We start from the raw sequence: 9,236 nt of genomic DNA, 5'->3' as shown, positions 1-9,236 counted from the left end.
ACTGGACATTTAAAATTGGGGGAAAATAAATAAAAATAATAACTGATCACTCTAAATTAAAATAAATAAATAATAAATCGCCAACAAAAGACATGACTTCCTGAGTTCATAAACAACAACGTGACTCGAATCATTCATGACGTACAGGCAGCCATTTTCAAAGAAACGTCTTCAGCTTCCTGAGGAATTCAAAGAGAAGCTTTTACAATTTTAACATTCCTAACAAACAGTACCAGCTTGGACAGATCGGAAATGCTGATCAGACCCCCATATTTTTCATGCCAAGCAATACCACAGTTCACTAATTGGGAGTAATCATGACTGGAAATGAAAAACAGCACATAAATGTAATGCTCTGTGTGATAGTCCTATACTACAGTATACCTCACTGCAGACAAAATAACCTAGTGCAGTGGGTGTTCTATACTATAGTATGCCTCTCTGCAGACAAAATAACCTGGTGCAGTGTGTGTCCTCTAAATTACGCTGCGTTGCTAAGCAAATGCTAATCTTGATCTAAGGAAACTAATTACCTGAATTGAGTGGTTTTCTTTAGGTTAATTTTCCATATGTATCCTTGTTATTTATTCAGAATACTCCATGAACGTTCCTAGAAAGCTGTGGCTATTTCATTCTGGATGATTAAGGACAAACCCTTTATGGTGTCCGTCAGTAATTCGACTATTCTCATCAGTGGAATAACTACAGTACTCTAGGAATATTCAAGACGTATCCTCAATTAACCCCACTCATGATCTGGTACACAATGAATGTTCAGTACAGAACTTCTATTTGAAAGGTGTATTATTATTTATTTATAGCACATCCTGAAGCTTAAGTCTAGCCTGTATTTTAAAGGTTTTTCACTAAGGGTGAGCCTGAAGCCAAACCCCAAACCATACCAAGCTGTGTCAGTTGTGGGTTTAGTGATGAAAGAGGTCGGGCTTCTTTCTGACACTACCAAGGAAGATAAACATATTGTATATGTTCAATATTACATGCAGGAGGGTAGAATTGGCATTGGAAGTGGATATAAAAGTGTGTGCCGGGGGGGAAACAGTGTAATCCTGTATCACAAAAAAGTTGTGGAGTTTCATTGTGTTGAAATTTGCTTGGTGACCCTTAAAAGTAATCCTCAATAACAATGCAAACTTGGCAAATGTTGGTCCGCTAGAATTAGCATCCCATAATATACTGTACAAAAAAGAATGATGGCTGAGCATTGTGTAAAGAAAATCTTAAAGGTTATTAGTTGTGTGAATACAGCAGATTTTGAATGCTAATAACCTGTCATGTCCCCTACGGCTGAGTTCCAATGTAAATGCAATGGAGGCACTACAGTGCAGTGGCATTGGTTCTGTAGTAAGATGCAATGGTAGCTCAAAGGCAAATACTATGATATGTGGCTGCAATTTTCCTGTTTTGACATATTGTAAGGGATATCCTCATAGTGGCTGATGGGTTAAGAATATTGACATCATCATTGCCATTCCATTCAATTCAATGGGCAGAGATAAAAGTTAATTGCAGTGGTGTTCTGTGGGAAAGCATCCTAACCGCTGTGGTTGAAACAGGTAATTGAATGTCAATGTCTGTTGTAATATAGCTATCACATGTATACAGGCTTGTAAGACACATGATTCTAAAGTCACTCTGGATTCTTAGGGATAGCGAGTGGTCAGTGTTTGATATGCATATGTCTGACCAAGTAGATGTGACACTCAAACTCCAGTTACCAACTGACTTGGTATGGAAATATCTCCCATAAAAGTTAGCAGTTCCAGATAAAGAGATAATGCTTTAATTAAAAATAAAATGGTTTGCTGGTTTAGCTTCTAACCAATTACAACGCTGCACCCTCACAGTCTGTTGAATGCTACATTAATGCTGCATATATATTGGTTTTATGGATAGTAATGAATCGCATAAGTGACGTTTAATAACACATTTTAAAATGTCTAGCCTGTGACTAGCAACTGAATGAGGTATCCTTCTTGTCTCCAACAATCTATCATTTTATCCCATGGAAATATTTTGCAGTTTTTCTGTGTTTCCTAAGCTGAATTGCCTGGTTGAGATGTAAATTATCTACTACAGCTCGGATTACATTTAAACTGCTGCTTCACTTTGCTTAGAACAATTTAAAAGAATAGGCAAACATTACAACTGAAATAAATATTATGGGTCACAATTTCAAAAGGGATTTAATTTTCAGTGAAAACGACAAAATCGGCTGAATTTTTTCGCAAGTTAATCGGTTGAAAAAAATCAGCCTCCATTTTATCTGCCGGTGGATTACTTTTCATGTGGAAGTCACTGTGGTTCAAAATGAATAAGTAATGGGCATTTTGTCCGCCAAAATAATACTTTCGGTTCAATTGCATTAGCAAATGTTATATAAACACAATTAGGCAAAACGCAAATGCAAACACTAGGGTAAATTCTAATTTCCATTCAGTCTTATCAATCACTTGTTTAATTAGGACAACATAAAACAAACAAGCATGATAGGAGCAAATGATGGGAGTTATAGGTTTGAAAGGAAGTCTGCAGTCTGCAGTGTACAAAAATTTAAATAAAAAATATATATATATATATATATATATATATATATATATATATATATATATATATATATATATATATATATATATATATTGGAAGTACACAAAAGGTTTAAAGGTGACCAGAAACCCTGTTAGTGATTGTCACAAAGACGGCCGGAGTGGGTGACGTCCGACCAGAAACAGGAAAATGAACAAAGAGAGAGTTGGAGTTTGGTGGAGCTGAGCGAATGCTTTCGCTCAGCATTTAATAAATAAACAAACAGACAGAAAATAAACAGTTGTAACAATACAAAAACAGGACACGGCACATTCACCAAAATAAATAGACAAACAAAACAGACTAAACAAAACACGGTGAGCTTCTTTTACTTTACATTATTATTAGTTTTATTCTCTTTACCTCCGTCTCCAATCCCGTTCTCCACTCACCAAACACACAACCCAGAGTGGGTGAAAACATATTGCTTTTATGCAGCTGTACCAAGACTTGATTGCTAATCAATCATTCAATTGGAGTCTCGGTACAACTGCTCGTGAATTAATAAAGTGCAATTCCCCATGCTCACATATTATTACTTTTTACTTGCACGTGAATTGTTGTGCAATCCTCGTGCCTAAATACAAATATACATTTTAAACACTTGTGTTACACAGAACTGTTTATATCCCATGTACAAATGACTATACACCAACATTAAAACACAACACATAACACAGAATACACACAGGGACTGGCACTTTGCCACATACAGCCCCCCCTCCCCCCCTGTGCAAAGCACACATGGACTCAATGGCCACCTCCCCCCTTAAAATTCCACAAGTCTTGCTCGAAGTCCTGGGCCAAGAACAAGGACTTTAAGAACATAAGAACATAAGAAAGTTTACAAACGAGAGGAGGCCATTCGGCCCATCTTGCTCGTTTGGTTGTTAGTAGCTTATTGATCCCAAAATCTCATCAAGCAGCTTCTTGAAGGATCCCAGGGTGTCAGCTTCAACAACATTACTGGGGAGTTGATTCCAGACCCTCACAATTCTCTGTGTAAAAAAGTGTCTCCTATTTTCTGTTCTGAATGCCCCTTTTTCTAAACTCCATTTGTGACCCCTGGTCCTTGTTTCTTTTTTCAGGCTGAAAAAGTCCCTTGGGTCGACACTGTCAATACCTTTTAGAATTTTGAATGCTTGAATTAGGTCGCCACGTAGTCTTCTTTGTTCAAGACTGAACAGATTCAATTTTTTTAGCCTGTCTGCATATGACATGCCTTTTAAGCCCGGAATAATTCTGGTCGCTCTTCTTTGCACTCTTTCTAGAGCAGCAATATCTTTTTTATAGCGAGGTGACCAGAACTGAACACAATATTCAAGATGAGGTCTTACTAGTGCATTGTACAGTTTTAACATTACTTCCCTTGATTTAAATTCAACACTTTTCACAATGTATCCGAGCATCTTGTTAGCCTTTTTTATAGCTTCCCCACATTGTCTAGATGAAGACATTTCTGAGTCAACAAAAACTCCTAGGTCTTTTTCATAGATTCCTTCTCCAATTTCAATATCTCCCATATGATATTTATAATGTACATTTTTATTTCCTGCGTGCAGTACCTTACACTTTTCTCTATTAAATGTCATTTGCCATGTGTCTGCCCAGTTCTGAATCTTGTCTAGATCATTTTGAATGACCTTTGCTGCTGCAACAGTGTTTGCCACTCCTCCTACTTTTGTGTCGTCTGCAAATTTAACAAGTTTGCTTACTATACCAGAATCTAAATCATTAATGTAGATTAGGAATAGCAGAGGACCTAATACTGATCCCTGTGGTACTCCATTGGTTACCACACTCCATTCTGAGGTTTTTCCTCTAATCAGTACTTTCTGTTTTCTACATGTTAACCACTCCCTAATCCATGTACATGTGTTTCCTTGAATCCCAACTGCGTTCAGTTTGAGAATTAATCTTTTGTGCGGGACTTTGTCAAAAGCTTTCTGGAAATCTAAATAAACCATGTCATATGCTTTGCAATTATCCATTATCGATGTTGCATCCTCAAAAAAATCAAGCAAGTTAGTTAGACACGATCTCCCTTTCCTAAAACCATGTTGACTGTCTCCCAGGACCCTGTTACCATATAGGTAATTTTCCATTTTGGATCTTATTATAGTTTCCATAAGTTTGCATATAATAGAAGTCAGGCTTACTGGTCTGTAGTTACCTGGTTCAATCGGTATTACGTTTGCAATTTTCCAGTCTGTCGGTACCACCCCTGTGTCAAGAGACTGCTGCATGATCTTGGTTAGCGGTTTGTAAATTACTTCTTTCATTTCTTTGAGTACTACTGGGAGGATCTCATCCGGCCCAGGGGATTTGTTTATTTTAAGAGCTCCTAGTCCCTTTAACACTTCTGCCTCAGTTATGCTAAAGTTATTTAAAACTGGATAGGAACTGGATGACATGTGGGGCATGTTGTCAGTATCTTCCTTTGTAAAAACTTGTGAAAAGTAATCATTTAACATATTTGCTATTTTTTTTTCTTCATCTACGATTTTGCCATTTGTATCTCTTAAACATTTAATCTCCTCTTTGAATGTTCTCTTGCTGTTGTAATATTGGAAAAACATTTTGGAATTGGTTTTAGCTCCCTTAGCAATGTTTATTTCTATTTCTCTCTTGGCCTTTCTAACTTCCTTTTTGACTTGCGTTTGCAGTTCTGTGTACTCTTTCTGCGTACTTTCTTTTTGGTCCTTTTTTAATGCTCTGTAAAGTGCCTTTTTTTTCGCTGAATATTTTTTTTAATTGATCTATTAAACCATTTTGGCAATTTAGTTTTACATTTAGATTTGTCTACTTTAGGGATATAATTGTTTTGCGCCTCTAGTACTACATTTTTGAAGAACAACCATCCTTCTTCTGTGGGTGTTTTCTCTATTTTACTCCAATCTACTTCTGTTAGTCTCTGTTTCATACCTTCATAGTTTGCTTTTCTAAAATTGTAAACCTTAGCTTTAGTCATTACTTTTGGGGATTTAAAAAACACTTCAAATGAGACCATGTTGTGGTCTGAGTTTGCCAGTGGTTCTCTGACCTCTGTTTTAGTTATTCTATCTTCGTTATTTGAAAAGACTAAATCAAGGCATGCCTCCCCTCTAGTGGATGCCCCCACAAATTGTGTTAGGAAGCAGTCATTTGTCATTTCCACCATTTCTATTTCATCCTTCGTGCTACCCACCGGGTTTTCCCATTTTATTTGGGGGAAGTTGAAATCCCCCATTAGTATGGCTTCTCCTTTGCTACACACATTTCTAATGTCATTGTATAACAGATTATTGTGCTCACCGTCTGAATCTGGCGGTCTATAGCATGCTCCTATTATTATGCCTTTTTAATTTTTGTCTGTTATTCTGACCCATATTGATTCGGTTTTATTTTCTTTGTCCAGGTTTAACACCTGGGCTTCAAGACTGTTTCTTATGTATAGCGCTACCCCTCCTCCTCTTCTGTCCTGCCTGTCTTTCCTATACAGTGTATACCCACAAATATTATATTCGTCCCCATCACTCTCAGATAACCACGTTTCAGTAACACCTATCACATCATAGTTACCTGTTAGTGCAGTAGCTTCAAGTTCTAGAATTTTGTTTCTGATACTTCTAGCATTTAGATAAATACATTTAATGGTTGTCTTACCTGAGTTGTTGTTCTTGTTTTGATGCGGTCTCCCTTCTGTTTTTTTGTTGATTTCTCCCCCCTTCCTTTCTAGTTTAAATGCTTCCGAACCTGCTCGAGGATCTTTTCTCCGAGTAGACTAGTTCCCTTGTTATTTAAATGCAGTCCATCCCGTCTATACAGATAGTCCTCGTTGTAGACGAGGAAATGCTGCCAATGGTGCGGCTGTCAGCAGACGTGCTGACAGCTCCCAGACTGACTCCTTCAGCCTGGGCAAGTCCAGCAGCGGAAAAGCTGCTGGAGTTGGTGGTCTCGACCTCCCCCAAGATCTCCGGCTGTGAAACTGCTGCAAGAAAAGGTGGTCTCCTGACCTCTCCCCCCTTTTTCATAGCCAGCAGTTCCCTCTGGTGGGGCTCCGGCCACACTGACCCCTGCGGCAAATCAGAGCCGACTGCGACCCCTGGCGAAGCAGTTCCAGCGCCCCCAGGCGATGCGGAGCTGCTGGCAACCCCAGGCGATGTGGAGCGGCTGGCAACCCCAGGCAATGCGAAACGGATGAGCTAATCAATCATTCAATTGGAGTCTCGGTACAACTGTACGTGAATTAATAAAGTGCAATTCCCCCTGCTCACATATTATTACTTTTTACTTGCACGTGAAGTGCTGTGCAATCCTCTTGCCTACCAAATTCTGTTTTGGATCGGGATAAATACATATGGGTGATGTAGAGGGGTTACCCTGTGTTTGTATTAACTTTGAAATGAGCATCCCGAGGCAATTTATCCCCTTAAATACCTTCGTTATTTATTCAATTTTAGTTACATTTGTGTATATTAGCAAATAAGAAGCTGGGATGTGAACAAGAAGCCTGCCAAATAAGATGCCAACTTCAGCATCATCGCATTAAAGTCTTTTGTTTATTTTTGTTAGTTTTTTTTATTATTGTAAGTAGATATATTCTAGATATGTTCTGTGGAGTATCTTATCTGTTTGTATTTGTATTAATAATGGCTTATAAAAATGTCAAACAGTTTATGGTTTAAAGAGTAAGGAGCGGGGTTCCAAAATAAATAGCGTTATACGTCCCCACGTGTTGCTACAACTGTTTAAATAATGTACCTGTAATTTTTCTTTTCATTGTTAACATGACAACTTTTTAAACACTTAGAACTTTAACGTCTGCTTCAAAACTCTTTTCAAATTGGCCTCTCCAGTGCCCTGGGGTTTGAGATCTGTCCTGTAAATCACTGCAGGAAAAGTGATAATAAAAACAAAAAGAACAACAAGTGCTCTGGTTTTTCCTTTCCGTAACACATCATGGATTGTTATTGCTGTGTTACCTGTTTGACAATCTGGACAGTAATCCTTACACTATTAGTGCGCTACTGCGGACATTGTGGATAGAGCGTTGAAACAGACTGACATTAAAATTAGTGTAAAAAGCTGTCAGGATGTTAACAACGAAAAGAAAAATGACAGGTATGTTATTTAAACAATTGTAGCTATATGTGGAGACGTGTAACTCTATATTATTCAGAACCCTGCTACTTATTCTTTAAGTACTTCCAATTTAAAATATCATGCGTTTATATCACTAAAATCTTTAGAAACTGTCAAACAAAAACATCACATCACATCACAGCACACAAGCCTTCTTATTGGGCCACATTTTCAAAGCCCTAACTCTAGTCTTTAATTAAGTTATTGAAGGAGACCAAACATCTGTTATTTATGTCAGTTCACTTTAGCAGTCAGTTTATGATAATTATTATCAGGATGTAGCTGAGGAATAGGGTGGATTTGTGGAAGACTGTAAATTTCCTTGGGAACCTGCAAATTCTTCAATGTCCATATTATCCAGATTTAGACTGCCTCTAGTAATAACTAAGTAATGTCTAACATGGTGACTACAATGTAATTACACTGAAAATTCACTTATGAACAACATTTTGTTACCTGATGTAATTATATGGTAACATCGTGGTATAACCATGTAATAACAAAAATATTCCAGTAGTAGTTACCATGTAAGGACAGAAAACCTTGACAGTTACCCAGATATTGCCTTGTCATTACATAGGTGTGTATGCCCTGTCTAATCTTTTTAAATTAGCAATTAATGATATGTCTTAGTATCAAAGTTGCTGAGAGTAGTGCTTGCAATCAAGTTTCATTCTTGTTCTATATCCAACCATCCTCCTGCAATGTCTTTATTTGAAGCATATTTCTCTGTAATGGTTTTTGCATATTTATTATTTTCACTTTTAAAGATTAACAAGTAAGAGGTGGCTTCTTTAAAGAGAACCTAAGTGAAAATGGTCCACCGAGAACAGTTAAACCTAAAAGTGCATTTCTGAACTACATGAATGTGTTTATTTAGTAATCCTAAAATTTGAATCCTAAGATTGCATCGTCTTGCGATTCTGTTCATTAAATTTTATTCCTATTGATAAAAGATCACCGGTTCAAATCCCACCCCTGCCACTGACTGATTCACTGTGTGACCCTGAGCAAGTCACTTAACCTCATTGTGCTCCATCCTGCGGATGAGATGTTAAATCAATGCCTTATTGTAAGTGACTCTGCATATAATGCACAGTTCACAGCCTATCTCTGTAAAGTGCTTTGTGAAGGTGGTCCACTATGAAAGGCGCTATATAAAAATAAAGATATAATTATTATTATTATTATTATTATTATTATTATTATTATTATTATTATTATTATTATTATAATCGGCGTGGGTTTCTTTAGTTGAGATTTAAAATAAAATAAAAAATAATAACAACCAATGCAAAAAACATACATTATAATATACACTGCAAGAGGGTTTGTGTTTTTGTTCTGGTTACTACAATACCTGTACTATTAAGTGTTTTATACAGTAATGTGCATATTTATTAGAACACCTCAAATTGGGTCATTTATATCCTGCACGAAAACCTGTGGGTGTGACAATTTCAATGTTCTTTTTCTCTTACTATTTTAAATTCATTGCACGTGTGGCC

This window comes from Polyodon spathula, chromosome 8 (genome assembly GCF_017654505.1).
Source record: "Polyodon spathula isolate WHYD16114869_AA chromosome 8, ASM1765450v1, whole genome shotgun sequence".
In the NCBI taxonomy this organism is placed as follows: Eukaryota; Metazoa; Chordata; class Actinopteri; order Acipenseriformes; family Polyodontidae; genus Polyodon; species Polyodon spathula.
The sequence above is the reverse complement of the archived record's forward strand: the minus strand, read 5'-3'. Positions refer to the sequence as shown.